Source organism: Bos mutus, chromosome 6 (genome assembly GCF_027580195.1).
Source record: "Bos mutus isolate GX-2022 chromosome 6, NWIPB_WYAK_1.1, whole genome shotgun sequence".
NCBI classification, from domain to species: Eukaryota; Metazoa; Chordata; class Mammalia; order Artiodactyla; family Bovidae; genus Bos; species Bos mutus.
The window spans coordinates 6,864,200-6,883,210 of record NC_091622.1 but is presented as its reverse complement, the minus strand read 5'-3'; positions in this window follow the sequence as shown (position 1 = coordinate 6,883,210).

The window sequence follows — 19,011 nt, the reverse complement described above, 5'->3', positions numbered from 1 at the left end:
TAAATTATTTATTAGTTTCCTGGCCTCTGGGGGTAGAGTGGTATTAAAGACTCCTTTCTCCCCAGCTTCTTTCATGTTCAAGAAAGAGATGTCCCGATTTAGAGTGTGCAGATCCAAGAACAGCAATGGATTCGCATTACTGGACTCTCTTAATAGTAGTATTGTGAGAGATATAAGTCTGTACAAGCATAAATGATCAATGTCCTATTTTCCCTCCTTTTGCTTACTGTTTTTCCTACTTCATCACTGGAATCTTAGAGCCCATAAAGTTGAGATTTGGGTTGAGGTTGGAAGAGAGGGAGAGAAGCAGTTTAGCTGTTTGGTTGTTTGCCTACCTGGTGGCTCAGATGGTAAAGAATCTGCCTGCAATGCAGGGTACCTGGGTTCGATCTCTGGATCGGGAAGATCTGCTGGAGAAGGGAATGGCAACCCACTCCAGTATTCCTGCCTGGAGAATTCCATGGACAGAAGAGCCTGGCAGACTACAGTCTATGAAGTCACAAAGAATTGGATACAACTAAGCAACCAACACTTTCACGACTACTAGGAAACTACCTTGGGGTTTGGGACCAAAGCCTCAGCTGATTGTAAAAGTCTGCGTTTGTCCGGCTTATATCCTATGCATAAACGTCCTCTGGGGAACTCATTGCCCGAGGATGGGAGAGGGTGGAAGCAGAGATAGGATTTAGGGGTCCTGGCTGTCCACTCATCCGTCAATCACTGCTAACCTCTTTGAAAATAGAGTTTCCCTGTCTGCAATATGGAGATAACTCTATTTTACAAAGCTATAAGAATTAGAAACAGTATATTAAGGGCTGGACAGTGAGCACATGACTATCATTTAAGTATGTGAAGACAATTATCAGGACAAATACGGCAGTAAATGGCAACTCACAGAATTAAAAACAGTACCTCATATTATTTACCCATTGCAGATTTCAATGGGAAAAAAGTCACTCTTATTCCATATACCACACTATGATTACATTAACTTTTCCACAGCTGTGGTTGTTTGTTTGTATTTGAGTTTACTCTTAAACTTTTGTCTGTCTGACAAAATTCCCCATAGCCATTAAAACCCTGTTCAAACTATGAAATCTCCCCTAATCAAATTCTGCTCTTGAAATTTGGGTTAGCCTGGCATGCCATACACACAGAATTTCTACAGTCACAGTCACATTGTTCCAGACTTGTTTTCATTGTAAAATCCCCAATGGAAAGAATTGTGCATTCTATAGTGTTTGGTCCTTAAATGAAGCCAATAAGCAATGGAGTATTACTCGGCACTGAAAAGAATTACTCAGCATGAAAAGATGTGGAGGGATCTTAAAAGCATATCACTAAGTGAAGGAAGCCAATCCGGAAAGACTATATACTATATGAGTTCAACTATTTGACATTCTGGAAAAGGCAAAACTGTTGAGACAGTAAAAAGATTGGTGGCTGCTAGTGGTTGAGGTGTTGGGGCAGGAATGAACAGGCAGAGCGTGGAGAATTTTTAGGACAGTAAAAATACTTCATATGATACTATCATAATGCATACATGTCATTATACATTTCTCCAAGCACATGGAATGTATACTACCAAGAGTAAACTGTAATATAAACTATGGACTTTGGGCGATTATCATGTATCAGTGTAGGTTCATCAATTGTAGCAAATATGTCACTCTGGTGGGGGATGTTGATAATGGAGGAAGTTATGCATGAGCAGTGAAGAGGATATACGGAAATCTGTGTACCTTCCCCCTCAGTTTTGCTGTGAATCTAAAACTGCTCTAAAAATTTTAAGTCAAGTTTTTTAAAATGTCAGCCAATGAACAGTGAACAAATGAGATCCTCAAATAAAATGCAAATGAGCTTTTAATGCTTTTTTCTAGTATGATCATATAGTGTCTACAGAGAGATCACAAACTAGCCACCACCAAGATGGACATGCCATCCAGATATATTTTGTTTAGTGAAGTATTGTTTTAATAATTGAACTGTATGTATTATTTAAAATCAGTAGCTCATCCATGAAATTATGGGTTACCAGCCTTCCTTGTGTGTGTGTGCATGTTAGAAAGCTTTTGGCTGCAAGTAAAAGACACTTCAACTCAAACTGGCTTAAAGTCAGGTATTTTCAAGGATTATATGATCTCATTCAGTAGGAAGTACCAAGCAATCCAGGTTGATTGCTTCGGTGCCTAACCACGCCTTTGAGGTAGCAGGCTCTTTGTGTGGCTATCTGAGTGTTGGCTTCGTCTTCAGACTGCCAACAAAGAACAGGACATTACATCTAGATAGAGTTCATGTCCGGAAGAAGAAAAGAGATTTGTTCCTTCTGTGCCCCTTTTGAGGAGCAAAATAATCTTTCCCAGAGGCTTCCAAGGATATGTCCCCTTGCACTTCGTAGGCCATTCCTGAGTCCCATGCCTGTACCTATGGTTTCCCTGGTGGCTCAGTGGTAAATCATCCACCTGCCAGTGCAAGAGATGCAGGAGGCACGAGTTTGATCCCTTGGTCAGGAAGATCCCCTGGAGAAGGAAATGGCAACCCACTCCAATATTCTTGCCTGGAGAATTCCATGGACAGAGGAGGCAGGAAGGCTGCAGTCCATGGGGTCACAAAGAGTCGGGCACCACTGAGCACGCGTGCACACCTGTTCCTGCAACAGTCACTGACTGAAAGGATAGACTTAGCTGTGATTGGCTTGGACTAATTTTGTGGGAACTTGGGAAGAGATCAACCGATGTGTACTACAAATTGAAAAAATCAGAAGCTCTGGCACTACCACAACCCTAGTTCCCACACAGCGACAAATGTCTATGGCTGTTTCCATCCTAGACTTAGGGAACAGTCCTCAATTCACCATGGGTCCCACCTGCCTGGAATTTGTAAGCATTTGAGTTTACTACACCCGGTTTATACTTTTTTATCTGGCAGCAGTTTCATGCTAAATTATGATATTTCACAGATTTTAGCCTATGGATTCTGGAGACACATGATAAATGTCTACAGTGACATGACAGTGTTTTGTCGTACAATTTAGTGGTTTAAAACAATATGCATTTATTATCTCACAGAGTTTCTGGGAGTCAGGAATTTGTGAGTGGCCGAACTGGGTGTTTCCGGCTTAAGATGTCTTATGAAGCTGCAGTCCAAGTGGTGACGGGACTGCGGTAATCTGAAGGCCTGGCTGCACTAGAGGAATTGCTTCCCAGATCACTCACAGGCTGTTGGCTGGAGGCCTTAGTTCCTCAGCACAGGGAATTCTCATAAGGCCATTCCCAATAAGGCTTTGGCTTCCACCAGGGCCAGTGATCCAAAAGAGCATGAGCGTGACCAAGACAGAAATCACGAAGATTCTTATGATCTAATCTTAACAACTGACATACTGTCACTTCTGCCATATGCTATTGCTCAGAGAGTAAACTAACTGCTCCAGCGCAGGAGGGGTGTGAGTTCCAGGGGGTGGAGACAGCCGGGTTAGGGGGGTGGCTATCTTTGAGATTGGCTACTATAGTTGCATTCTACAAAACTGTTTTATGCAGGAAATGTGTGTATATATATAGGAATTTATAAAGTACTTATTTATTTATTTGGCTGCATCGGGTCTTAGTTGTGGCACACAGGATCTTTATTACATCGTGCCAGATTGTTTCAGAGCCTGGACTCTGTAGTTGTGCACACAGGCCGGGTTGTCCGGTGGCATGTAGAATCTTCATTACCCAACCGGGGTTCGAACCCTGCATTGCAAGGCAGATTCCTAATCACTGGACCACCAGAGAAGTCCCAGACAGGGAATTTAAACAGATACTTATTTGCAGGGTCACTACATGAATTTTCCCCATGCTAAATATCTTGGAGGTGTGTTGTCAAACAATCACTTCAGTGAAACATAGGGTCAGCTGTAAGCAAAGATGTCTTAATATCCCTAGAATTACATCTCCCACTCTACATTATAAGCTAACTCAGTCTTGTTTTTTATCTGTTTGCAAGGAAAAAAAAAAAACCCAAAAGATTTTATCAATGAATTCCAGTCTCCAAACTCCTAGTAAAAGACTCCCAAAGTGTACCAGCTGCCTGATAAGACTTAATGTATCAACCAGTGTGGAGATATTAACATTGTAACAGGGACAAAAGAATGCATGGAATGGACAAAGGAATTATGGGCTTTCAGGCATCCCCTGAACGGAGTCCCAGGAGAGCAGGAATTTGGATAAGGAGGAACCCTCCTGCAATTGTACCACATGTAAGGCTGTCCCTAGTAGGATACTGATAAAGAAAAAGAAACATGAAACAAAAATAGCCCTGGTTTAATTTGCTGAGAGCACTTCTCAGTTGCCTCAGTGGTAAAGAATATGCCTGCCAAGCAGGGGACCACAGCAGGTTTGATCCCTTGGTTGGGAAGATCCCCTGGAGAAGAAAATGGCAATCCACTCCAGTATTCTTGCCTGGGAAATCCATGGACAGAGGGGCCCGGCGAGCTACAGTCCATGGAGTTGCAAAGAGGCGAACACAACTTAGTGACTGATCAACAACAGCAATAACAATTTGATGAGGAGATCACAAAACTTCTCAGTTAAATTGTATTCACCACAACTCCCAGAATTTTGTAATGCAGTGAAGTTTCTTGTCCAAGAAATTTAAGCTTCACACATTGCTGTTGCTTTCCTACACACCCTCAAACCAAAAACCCCAAAGCATTAAAAAGGCTCACACTCATGCATAACACTGCTGTAGCAACTAGAGATAAAATATGCTGGTGGAGCTGAAATTAGAAAGAATTTCTTTTTTCCCCCTTCCATGAAACAGTTACATTGTGAAGTACAGGTTGCCCTCATATGGAGACTGAAAGATAACAGTTTTGAAACAGAGATTCATTGGCAGTATTTATAACTGAGTTGTGTAATAAACTCAGAGCATTAAAAATATGACGCTACTCTAATCTCTATTTTTAGAAGGCTTAGAAAACCTCTATCCAGTGTTAAAAGTCTCTACATATGACTAAATGTTCTTTGCTATCCCATGGTCATTAGAAAAATGAAATATGGTCAGTCAGTCAACAAGAAAAACAATACTAGGCACACAGTATCAGTTCTATTGGAGCTCACTTCTGAGCCTGAGCAAAGGCAACTTCATGGATGTTTCTGGGTTCCATGTAGGAACATGAAATAAGAAATGTTAACTAACAATATCTGTGAAAGAACAGATATTAATGTAATGCTTATGTCTTGTGGAATGTTTGTCTTCAGAAATGTTTTAAGTAAAATATTTCAAAGACTCAACAATAACTTTGAATAATATTAACCTTTGGAACTTAACTAGCTCAACAGGGCATATAATAATGAAGGCAGAAAGAAGAAATCTGTTAAGAAATAGATCTCTTGAAGAGTTTTAAAATGATTGAACACTAGAAATCAGCACAAAAATCTGAGCAATAACATTAGTTTTAAGAATACACATAATGCCATAATTTTGGTTCTTGATTTTACACTTCATAATTTTCTATATTCTTTTATTTTCAAAATATGTTTGATAAAGATTTACAAAGAAAGCACAAAGGGCACATTTAGTGGAATCCATGTGAGCACTTAAAAATATATTGTCTTTTTCATAATGAATTTTTCTCAAGTGGTTGGATGGGTTTGTGCTGGGCTTATATAAGCTCTTGAGTGAGGTACTGGATCTTACTTGTTTCTGGATCCTCATTACTTAGTATAAGCTTCTCAATAAATATTTTCCCTGACTCTAGTCTCTTATCTAGTTCTCTTGATGGTAAGTTGTTTACCTTTGTGAGATGGTTGCCTGGAGTTAAATGCACAGAAGGCAGTGAAATGCAGAGTTTTTTCCCTACAAGTTAAATGAGTTTTTATGGAAAATGTTAATAAAAATAAAGAAACTGACTTTATTTAGAACATTTTATTTTGCTACAAATATGTATCTTCCCATTATACTTTCTATTTTATGCCCTTAGATGATAGATTGGGTTAGCAAATCTATAGGGACTGTGACCAAACAATTTTTAAGCATCTGGAGATGACTTTGGAGCAACAGCAATTTTTTTAAGTGTTTTTGGTGGTCAGAGTAAATCATGTGCTTAGTTGCTCAGTTGTGTCTGACTCTTTGCAACTCCATGGATTGTAGCCTGCCAGGCTCCTCTGTCCATGGGGATTCTCCAAGCAAGAATACTGGAGTCAGTTGCCATGCCCTCCTCCGGGGGATCTTCCCAACCCAGGAATCGAACCTAGGTCTCCCACATTGTAGGCAGATTCTTTACTACCTGAGACACCAGGGAAACCCATCATACAAGTGCAAAATCAATCATGTAATTCACACAACCACATTGTATCCCTCCTCCTATTTTGCAAATACTGGAGAATGCTGTGATTTCAGTTTTTATAAACTTCACTCTAGACCACAGTTCTCATGAAGTTGCAGGATATTAAACAATCTGAAGAATGATAATGAAATTGTTCTATATAAATCAGGAAAAATGAATATATACTATGTTTAGGAAAAACAAGTAAATGGATCCAATTTATTTCAGGAAGTTATGAAGTTAAAAAATGTTATTAACAACATTGCTGTATTTAAAGAAGAAAGATATGGTATTAACAATGCTGCTGTAGATGGTCCCTGACTTACAGTGGTTCAACTTAATGAATTTTTAACTTAATGGCAGTGCAATATGCATTCAGTAGAAATCATACTTCAGATTTTGAAGCTTGATCTTTTTTTCAGGCTAGCGTTATATGGTATAATCTCATGATACTCAGTAGGAGCAGCTGCCTTCACGATCATGACAGTAAACAACCAACATACGTTAATAACCATTCTGTCTCCACACACCCATTCTGTTTTTGACTTTCAGTACAATATTCATATACATGAGCTATTCAACACTTTATTATTTATTAAACTTTGTAGATGGTTTTTCCCAACTGGGCTCTAATGTAACTGTTCTGAGCATGTTTAAGGCGAATGAGGCGAAGCTCTGATTTTGGTACATTAGGTGTATTCAATGCATTTTCAACACGCAATGTATTCAACTTACACCATGATCAGTATATAACCCCATGGTCAGTCGAGGAATATCTGTTGGCAGTTGAGGAATATCTGTATTTCAAAGAGAAACTCTTATTCTATAAACTTGACTATTCCTAAATCTAAGTGACTCTGTAGGAGTTGAGAAATTTTATGGTTGCTTACTTTTAAAAAAGGGCTTCCCTGGTGGCTCAGTGGTAATCCGCCTACCTATGCAGGAGACTCAGGTTTGATCCCTGGGTTGGGAAGATTTCCTGGAGAAGGAAATGGCAACCCCCTCCAGTATTTTTGCCTGGGAAATTCCATGGGCAGAGGAGCCTGCTGAGCTACAGTCTATGGGGGTTGCAAAACAGTTGGACATGACTTAGTAACTAAACAACAATAACTTAAAAAAATGTATTTATTTGGCTATGTTGGGCCTTAGTTGCAGCACACAGGATCTTTGTTGCATCATGTGGGTTCTTTTTTTTTTTTTTTTAATTTTTTAATCGAAGGATAATTGCTTTACAGAATTTTGTGGTTTTCTGTCAGACATCAATAAGAATCAGCCATAGGTACACCCATGTCCCCTCCTCCCAGACCTCCCTCCCATCTCCCTCCCCAACCTGCCCTTCACCCAGTCACAGAGCCCCTGTTTGAGTTCCTGTTGCCTATCTATTTTACATACACTATTGTAAATTTCTATGTTACTCTCTCCATACATCTCCCCTTCTCCCTTCTCTCCTCCCCCATGTCCATAAGTCTGTTCTCTATGTCTCTTTCTCCACTGCTGCCCTGAAAATAAATTCATCAGTGCGATGGCTTTAGATTCTACATATATGTGTCAGTATACTATGTTTATCTTTCTCTTTCTGACTTACTTCACTCTGTATAATATACTCTAGGTTCATCCACCTCATTAGAATGGATTCAAATGCATTTGTTTTATAGCTAAGTAGTATTCCATTGTATATATATGCCACAGCTTCTTTATCCATTCATCTGTTGATAGACATCTAGGTTGCTTCCATGTTCTAGCTATTGTAAACAGTGCTGCAGTGAGCAATGGGATACATGTGTCTTTTTCAATTTTTGTTTCCTCAGGGTATATGCCTTGGAGTGGGATTGCTGGGTCATATGGTGGTTTTATTCCTAGCTTTTTAAGGAATCTCTATACTGTCTTCCATAGTGGCTGTATCAGTTTACATTCCCACCAGCAATGCAAGAGTGTTCCCTTTTCTCTACACCTTTTCCAGCATTTATTGTTTGTACACTGTTTGGCGGAGAAGGCAATGGCACCCCACTCCAGTACTCTTGCCTGGAAAATCCCATGGACGGGGGAGCCTGGTGGGCTGCAGTCCATGGGGTCGCTAAGAGTCGGACACGACTGAGTGACTTCACTTTCACTCTTCACTTTCATGCATTGGAGAAGGAAATGGCAACCCACTCCAGTATTCTTGCCTTGAGAATCCCAGGGACAGGGAAGCCTAGTGGGCTGCTGTCTATGGGGTCGCACAGAGTCAGACACGACTGAAGTGACTTAGCAACAGCAGACTTTTTGATGGTGGCCAGTCTTACTGGTGTGAGATGGTATCTCATTGTAGTTTTGATCTGAATTTATCTAAAAATTAATGGTGTTGAGCATCTTTTCATGTGCTTTTTAGCCATCTGTATGTCTTCTTTGGAGAGATGTCTCTTCAGGTCCCTTTCCCACTTTTTGATTGGGTTGTTTGCTTTTCTGGTATTGAATTGTATGAGCTGCTTGTGTTTTTTGGAAAGTAATTCTTTGCCAATTGTTTCCTTTACTATTATTTTCTCCCATTCTGAGGGTTGTCTTTTCACCTTGCTTATAGTTTCCTTTGATGTGCCAAAGCTTCTAAGTTTAGTCAGGTCCCACTTGTTTACTTTCATTTTTATTTCCATTACTCTAGGAGGTGGGTCATAGGGGATCTTGCTTTGCTTTAGGTCATTGAGTGTTCTGCTTATGTTTTCCTTTAAGAGTTTTATAATTTCTGGTCTTACATTTAGGTCTTTAACCCATTTTGAGTTTATCTTTGTGTATGGTGTTAGGAAGTGTTCTAATTTCATTCTTTTGCACGTAGCTGCCCAGTTTTCCCAGCACCAGTTATTGAAGAGGCTGTCTTTGCCGCATTGTATATTATTGCCTCCTGTGTCAAAAATAAGGTACCCATATGTGTGTGGGTTTATCTCTGGGTTCTCTATCATGTAGGTTCTTTTGTTGCAACGCACAGACTCTCTAATTTTGGAGTGCGGCTTAGTTGCTCCAGGGTATGTGCAGGATCTTAGTTCCTGGTCCAGAGATCAAACCCACATTATCTGCATTGCAAGGGAGATTCTTAACCACTGGACTACCATGGAAGTCCCAGTTGCTTACTTTTTATTTGCAAATAATAGAAGCAAGGGTTTCTGTTTTGTATGTCACCAAGTATCTGCCACAATTTGTTCCAAACTGAACTTGTTATGAATGCCAACTCAAACTTGACGTGAATTCATATGGAGCAAAGTATGAAGAATTATAAATAATAAACCTGATAAGTACTAGATCAAAAACACATGCTTAATTCTTCTGATTTGTCTGCCTATTGAACCCTCACATTCAAAGCTTATGTTAGCAGTGTACAATTTATAGGCAAGAGTCAAAGTAACTGTCTTGACAATTTAAGTTAAATAGTGAGTTGACATTAATTGAACACTTATGTTCAGTAAGTGAACCACACTATTAACCATAACATTAACCACATTATCAACCATATATTTAATACATATTTATTAATATTTCCTAAATTCCATAATATAGGCATTATTATCCCACTGACAAGCGAAGAGAAAACAGGCTTAGAGAGTTTGTTGTTTAGTCCTTAAGTCATGTCCTACTCTTTGCAACCCCATGAGTTGCAGCCCACCAGGCTCCTCTGTCCATGGAATTCTCCAGGCAAGAATATTGGAGTGGGTTGCCATTTCCTTCTCTAGGGGATCTTCCTAACCCAGAGATCAAACCCGCCTCTCCTGCATTGCAGATGGGTTCTTTACCACTGAGGCACCAGGGAAGCCCATAGATTTCAGTACAAATATACAATTCACCAGTTCTCAAAACAAAGCAAAAATTCAGTAGATTTGATTAACTTACAATATTAAACTGAAGGCTAGAATCAGGCTTTAGTTAATTTCTGCTGTGCAGCCATAGAAAAGTAGATTTCAGGGGCTTACTTGAGTTCAGTGACTGAATTTATCAGATGGATCTTCACACTTTAGTGCCAGGTGAATACATAGATCTGACCTGTTGAAAAGCTAAAAAGTCAAATGAGAAGATGATAGCTCATGAGAGACCACCTGAGCTGTTGCCTGATCAGCTTATGGTTTTATCACACAGATGAGTTTTAATGGCATGATTTGACTGTTATCAGTGCAAGCTCTGGATTCGGACAGCTTGAGTTCAAATCCATCCTAGTAGCTTACTGGAGAAGGCAATGGCACCCCACTCCAGTACTCTTGCCTGGAAAATCCTATGGACGGGGGAGCCTGGTGGGCTGCTGTCTATGGGGTCGCAAGGAGTCAGACACGACTGAGTACCTTCACTTTCACTTTTCACTTTCATGCTTTGGAGAAGGAAATGGCAACCCACTCCAGTGTTCTTGCCTGGAGAATCCCAGGGACAGGGGAGCTTGGCGGGCTGCCATCTCTGGGGTCGCACAGAGTCAGACACGACTGAGGTGACTTAGCAGCAGTAGCAGCAGTAGCTTACTATCAATTTGATCATTTGGGCAAGTTACATAACTTACATAAGCTTTATAAAATTGTTACAAGAATTAAGTGGGATAATGCTTATAAAGCATTTATTTGAGTCTGGCTCTTTGAGAAAGAAAAAGGGAGGGAAAAGGGATCAACATAATATTAATTAAAAGTGAGAAGCATTTAGTTCATTAAAATAGGTATTTGAAAACTGCTGTTCATAAACAAAAACATTTTTTGAAGGAATTATGTACTTATTATCATATAAGCAAGTTGCTTACTTCTTTTAGCTCAGTTTACAATTATAAAATGAGTTCAACTCTAATATTTACCTTGGGCTTCCCTGGTGACTCAGATGGTAAAGAGCTCGCCTGCAATGTGGGAGACCTGGGTTTGCTCCATGGGTCAGGAAGAGCCCCTGGAGAAGAAAATGGCAACGCACTCCAGTATTCTTGCCTGGAAAATTCCATGGATGGAGGACCCTGGTGGGTTATGGTCCATGGGGTCACAAAGAGTTAGTTAGACACAACTGAGCGACTGACAACACTAATACTTACCTCAAGGACACTCATTGGTGATGATTAAATAAAATAATGCACTAACAGCATAATACCTGGCATACAGTAAGTTCTGGATAAATGATGGCTATTAATATTATTGCCACAATTATTGTTATTAAGAAATAAGTACAGAATAAGACATCTTAGGATCAGGAGAGGTGCAATGAAAAAGAACAGGGCTTTTCTGTACTACTTTGTTGACTTTGGCCCCAGATCAGGCCATATACTGTCTTCTGAGAACGAGGTAAGAAGGAAGTTTGGACATGGTTTAGAGAAGTCACAGGTTCACTAACAGACTCAGCCTGCCCAGGAGCCGGGTTAACATTAGGCGCTCAGGTTTCAAGTGGTCCATGCTTAAAAGCAAGCACAGCAGTCTTCTTCCAAGCAAAAATACGGATCCATAAACCTAAATGTACGTGAAAGAACTCCTACACTTCTGTATTTATTTTTATGTAAAGAAAGACAAAACAGACTGCTGGTTTCTGGAAATTCTAAGGAGCTCACCCTAGGCTTCTGCGTGACTTCTTGAATAGTATAATAACAGGCCAAAGGAATTGGTTTCTAAACAATGGCGGTGTAGAAAGACGTGCACTCATCTTCTCCTGTGAGAACTCCAAACTTACACCTCGCTGCTGAACAACTGTTGGCAGGAGAATGTTGGATCCCACCAAAAAAAGATATCCCACATCCAAGGGCAAAGGAGAGGCACCAACAAGACAGCAGGAGGGGAGAAACTGCATTTAGAATTGAACCCCATACCCACCAGAGACACTCGGAGGGCTCAGACAACGCCTTGTGTGCACCAGGAGACCCCACAGAGACTGAGCCAGACCTACCTTTGAGTGTTTGACTGTCTCCTGCAGAGGTCCGGGTCAGCAGTGGACTGCCACAGGGCCAGGGGCTCTGGGTGCAGCAGCCCTGGGTGTGGCATAAGCCCTCTTGGAGGAGGTCGCCATTAATCCCACCATACAGCTGCCAGAACTTACACAGGACTGGGGAAACAGACACTTGGAGGACACAAACAGAACCTTGTGCACACCCAGACCCAGGAGAAAGGTGCAGTCTCCCCCATGAGACTGATCCAGACTTGCCTGTGAGTGTCCAGGAGTCTCTGGTGGAGATATGGGTCAGTGGTGGCCTGCTGCAGGGCTGGGGGCACTGAGTGTGGCAGTGTGTGTTTGGGATCTTTTGAAGGAGGTCACCATTATCTTCATTACCTCCGCCATAGTTTGGCCTCAGGTCAAACAACAGGGAGGGAACACAGCCCCCTCCATCAACAGAAAATTGGGTTAAAGATTTACTGAGCATGGCCCCGCCCATCAGAACAAGACTCAGTTTCCCCCAGTCAGTCTCTCCCATCAGGAAGCTTCCATAAGCCTCTTATCCTTAACCATCAGAGGGCAGGCAGAATGAAAACCACAATCACAGAAAACTAATCAAGCTGATCTCATGGACCACAGCCTTGTCTAATTCAATGAAACTATGAGCCATGCCATGTAGGGCCATTCAAGACAGACAGGTCATGGTGGAGAGTTCTGACAAAATCTGGTCCACTGGAGAAGGGGATGGCAAACCATTTCAGTATTCTGGCCTTGAGAATCCCATGAACAGTATGAAAAGGCAAAAAGATAGGACATTCAAAGACAGACTCTCCAGGTTGGTAGGTGCCCATGATGCTACTAGAGATCAGTGGAGAAATAACTCCACAAAGAATGAAGAGATGGAGCCAAAGCAAAAACAACACCCAGTCGTGGATATGACTGGTGATGGAAGTAAAGTCCAATTCTGTAAAAAAAAACAATATTGCGTAAGAATCTGGAATGTTAAGTCCATGAATCAAGGCAAATTGGAAGTGGTCGCACAGGAGATGGCAAGACTGAACATCAGCATTTTAGGAATCAGCAAACTAAAATGGACTGGAATGGGTGAATTTAACTCAGATGACCATTATATCTACTACTGTGGGTAGGAATCCCTTAGAAGAAATGAAGTCACCCTCATAGTCAACAAAAGAGTCTGAAATGCAGTACTTAAATGCAATCTCAAAAATGACAGAATGATCTCTGTTCATTTCCAAGGCAAACCATTCAATATCACAGTAATCCAAGTCTATGTCCCAACCAGTAACACTGAAGAAGCTGAAGTTGAACGGTTCTGTGAAGACCTACAAGACCTTCTAGAACTAACACCCAAAAAAGATGTCCTTTTCATTATAGGGAACTGGAATACAAAAGTAAGAAGTCAAGAGGTACCTGGAGTAACAGGAAAATTTGGCCTTGGAGTACAAAAAGAAGCAGGGCAAAGGCTAATAGAGTTTTGCCAAGAGAACACATCGGTCATAGCAAACACCCTCTTCCAAAAACACAAAAGAAGATTCTACACATAGACATCACCAGATGGTCAATACCAAAATCAGATGGATTATATTCTTTGCAGCCAAAGAAGGAGAAGCTCTATACAGTCAGTGAAAATAAGACCGGGAGCTGACTGTGGGTCAGATTATGAACCCCTTATTGCAAAATTCAGACTTAAATTGAAGAAAGTAGGGGAAACCACTGGACCATTCAGGTATGACCTAAATCAAATGCCTTATGATTATACAGTGGAAGTGAGAAATAGTTTCAAGGCATTATATCCGATAGACAGAGTGCCTGATGAACTGTGGATGGAGGTTCATGACATTTGTACAGGAGACAGGGATCAAGACCATCCCCAAGGAAAAGAAATGCCAAATGGCAAAATGGTTTTCTGAGGAGGCTTTACAAATAGCTGTGAAAAGAAGAGAAGCTAAAGGCAAAGGAGAAAAGGAAAGATATACCCATTTGAATGCAGTGTTCCAAAGAACAGTAAGGAGAGATAAGAAAGCCTTCCTCAGTGATCAGTGCAAGGAAATAGAGGAAAACAATAGAATGGGAAAGACTAGATATCTCTTCAAGAAAATTAGACACCAAGGGAACATTTCATGCAAAGATGGGCAAAATAAAGGACAGAAATGGTATGGACCTAACAGAAGCAGAAGATATTAAGAAGAGGTGGCAAGAATACACAGAAGAACTGTACAAAATAGATCTTCATGACCCAGATAACCACAATAGTGTGATCACTCACCTAGAGCCAGACATCCTGGAATGTGAAGTCAAGTGGGCCTTAAGAAGTATCACTATGAACAAAGCTAGTAGAGGTGATGGAATTCCAGTTGAGCTATTTCAAATCCTGAAAGATGATGCTGTGAAAGTGATACACCCAATATGCCAACAAATTAGGAAAATTCAGCCATGGCCACAGGACTGGAAAAGTTCAGTATTCATTCCAATCCCAAAGAAAGGCAATGCCAAAGAATGCTCAATATGCCTTATAACTGCATTCATCTCACATACTAGCAATGCAATGCGTAAAATTCCTGAAGCCAGGCTTCAGCAGTACATGAACCGTGAACTTCCAGATGTTCAAACTGGATTTAGAAAAGGCAGAGGAATCAGAGATCAAATTGCCAACATCCATTGGATTATTGAAAAATCAAGAGAGTTCCAGAAAAACATATACTTCTGCTTTATTGACTACATCAAAGCCTTTGGTTGTGTGGAACACAACAAACTGTGGAAAATTCTTCAAGAATTGAGAATACCAGAACACCTTACCTGCCTCATGAAACATCTGTATGCAGGTTAGGAAGCAACAGTTAGAATTGGACGTGGGACAACAGACTGGTTCCAAATTGGGAAAGGACAAGGCTGTATACTGTCACCCTGCTTATTTAACTTATATGCAGAGTACATCATGAGAAACGCCGGGCTGGATGAAGCACAAGCTGAATCAAGACTGCTGGGAGAAGTATCGATAACCTCAGATATGCAGATCATACCACCCTTATGGCAGAGAATGAAGAACTAAAGAACCTCTTGATGAAAGTGAAAAGGAGAGTGAAAATTTTGGCTTAAAACTCCAGGTTCAGAAAACTAAGATTATGGTATCCAGTCCCATCACTTCATGGCAAATAGATGGAGAAACAATGGAAACAGTGAGAGACTTTATATTTGGTGGCTCCAAAATCACTGCAGATGGTGACTGCAGCCATGAAATGAAAAGATGCTTGCTTCTTGGAAGAAAAACTATGACCAACCTAGAGAGAGTATTAAAAAGCAGAGACATTACTTTACCAACAAAGGTCCATCTAGTCAAAGCTATGGTTTTTCCAGTAGTCAGGTATGGATGTGAGAGTTGGACTCAAGAAAGCTGAGCACCAAAGAATTGGTGTTTTTGAACTGTGGTGTTGGAGAAGACTCTTGAGAGTCCCTTGACTGCAAGGAGATCCAACCAGCCCATCCTAAAGGAAATCAGTCCTTAGTATTCATTGGAAGGACTGATGCTGAAGCTGAAACTCTAATACTTTGGCCACCTGATGCAAAGAACTGACTCACTGGAAAAGACTGATGCTGGGAAAGATTGAGGGCAGGAGGAGAAGGGGACGACAGAGGATGAGATCGTTGGATGGCATCGCTGACTCAAAGGACATGAGTTTGAGCAAACTCTGGGAGTTGGTGATGGACAGGGAGTCCTGGCGTGTTGCATGGCATAGTGTCCATGGAGTGCGTCCATGGGGTCGCAAAGAGTCAGACACAGCTGAGTGACTTAACTGACTGACTGAAAGGAATTGGAAGAATTCACTTTCCTCAAACCCTAGTGGATAATCTTCCTAGGCTCCCATGCAGGCTGTTCTTACCTTCTCCCTCCTTTCTCCAGGCTTTCTGCATCATAGACACTCTGTGAGAGGTACCTGTTGTTGTTTAGTCGTTAAGTTGTGTCTGACTCTTTCATGAGCCCCATGTGGACTCCTCCATCATGGGATTTTCCAGGCAAGAATACTGGAATGGGTTGCCATTTTCTCCTTTCGGGGTCTTTCCTACCCAGGGATCGAACCTCTATCTCCTGCATTGGCTGGCAGATTCTTTTCCACTTAGCCATCAGGGAAGCCCAAAGGTACCTGTGTTGTTGTTCAGTTGCTAAGTCGTTTCTAACTTTTTGACCCCCATGGACTGCAGCATACCAGGCTCCCCTGTCCTCCACTGTCCCCCAGCATTTGTTCAAGTTCATTGAGTCCATGATGCTATTTAACCATCTCATGCTCTGCTGCCCTTTTTTCATTTTGCCAAGGTACCTGTATCCTTAGCCAACTTTTAATAGGTAACTTTTCCATCAGAAAAGGGTGTTACAATTAACGTGACCATTCATCAGTTGCATTTATTGATTTTTCTTAATGTCAGTAAACAAATTTTTATTCTGTCTGTTAAAATCATCTAAATAAGGGGATACTGTGTAGCCTGGTGGACAGCACACAGACTGTCAACCAAAGGACGTTATATCAAATTCCCCCCAGGCGTTCAACAACTCATATCTTTGCTAGTTTCTCTCCGAGTTGCATCTGGGGGTGTCAGCACCACCTCAGAGTGATGTTGTGCAGGAACAAGAAAAATGCTGTGCTGACTACTTCATGACCACTGAACAGATGGTACGTTTTCTGTTTCGTTTTTTCCCCCTTTGTCTAACCTCATCCTTTGTTCAATATTATTGAAGGACTAACAGTTTTTTCCTGCCAAAGCGTGTTGAGTCAAGATGCAGCTTTACAATCCAGACTGAAGCACAACAGTCAGGGAAAGTTGCTACACATCCTTGAGAACATGCTAACCTTTTAAAAGACAAAACAAAACCCTTACCCAGTGTGCATTTGTGGCTCTGAAATCTGGTAAATAATGTGTAGTTAAGTAAAATCTCAGCTTCTTTGGGAAAGAACTGAACTTTGTTTGCCTTTTAAATTGGTAGACAAAGGAATTCAGACCAAATTAAAGTGTTGCTAAGCCTTTGAAACATAAAACAAGTAAGATATTACCTCTAAGGACTAAATTATGCACTGATACTCTTGGGTTCTCACACAGGAATTTTAACTTTTTTTACTTTATTAAAAATATAAGATATTTAGGCCATTAAATTTTATCTATGTAAATTTATCTATGTAAATTTTATCTATGTTCTTGTTTAATGAAGTTATCAGTGGTGGTCATTTCCCTCTTCCTCTTGATTTAGAATACCAGCTGTGGTGACTCTAACACTGTAGTCTGGGTTGATCCCTGGGGCTCCTTACCTACGCTGCAGCCACAGCGAGGCTTTTTTTCTACCTTTCTTTCTGGAGCACACGTTTGTAAACCAGAGCTTGCTGACATTGCGTATCACCCAGGCTTTAGCTCTTGTCTTTATGATTTTAAGGGCGCTACACCCAGGGTTGCCCTCTTTTTCTACGTCCTCAAAAACGCTGTTTTAGTGGATTCTGTCTGACTTTCCTGAATCTCCTCTGGATCAGAACTGGCCTCTACTTAAATCTTCCTTTAAATTCTCTTTACAATAAAGAAGCTCTTCCATGCGGCCCAGCCTGCTGACTTGTCTTGGACTTTTTGTCCTTTGTTTACTTTGGCCACATTCCTTTTCATTGTTGTTGTTGCTGATTTCTTCTCCCATGTATCAAGCTCACTGATATTTCAGGCCTCTCGTACTTGCTACTCCCTCTTCAAAGAATGCCCTTCTCTGGGTCTTCACAGAGCCACAGTTCAACTCCTGGGTCTCAGTCAGATACGACCTCTCCAGGGAGTCTCCGAATCTGCACCGTCTAGCTAAGAACTCATCGCCAGCCTCCCCCCAGGTCACTCTCCATCCCACAGAACTGCTCTCCTTCCTTCACAGCACCTACTGCTGTCTGAGGAGATCTTTGTCTTTTGCTGTGTTTGCCGCCTGACTCCACACTCAGGAAGGTAAGCGCCATTCGGCCAGGAACCTGTCACTTCTGCTGTCCACAAAATCCCTGGTGTGTAGCACAGTTCCCATAGAGGCTTCATGAATAATTTCTTGAAGAAATAAATGAATGAATCAATGACTGTCTTCATCCTCTTCTCCACATATTTAATCTTAACAATTAATCAAGGTCCATTTTTTTCCCCTATAAACATCCTTCGAGACGACTGTAGTCCACAATGTTGTTTAAAACAACAGTCCTCATTTTAAAAGTACTAGGCTACCTGTTATTAATAGAATTCCTTACAACTCTGCCCTAAGTTTTAGTGGCTAGTCCTCTCATCTGAATAATTAACCTTGATTTAGGTTGGAATCAATTAGTTTGACCTCATTCAGTTCTGAGAGACTTTTTGGTGAATGAGTGTGTGTGTGTGTGTGTGTGTACGTGTGTGTGCTTAGTCCCTTGGCCATGTTAGACTCTTTGCGATGCCATGGATTGTAGCCACCCAGGCTCCTTTGTCCATGGTATTTTCCAGGCAAGAATACTGGAGTGGGCATTATCAGAGAAATGCAAATCAAAACCACAATGAGGTACCATTTCACGTCAGACAGAATGGCTGCTATCCAAAAGTCTACAAGCAATAAATGCTGGAGAGGATGTGGAGAAAAGGGAACCCTCTTACACTGTTGGTAGGAATGCAAACTAGTACAGCCACTATGGAGAACAGTGTGGAGATTCCTTTAAAAACTGGAAATAGAACTGCCATATGACCCAGCAATCCCACTGCTGGGCATACACACTGAGGAAACCAGAATTGAAAGAGACACATGTACCCCAATGTTCATCACAACACTGTTTATAATAGCCAGGACATGGAAGCAACCTAGATGTCCATCAGCAGATGAATGGATA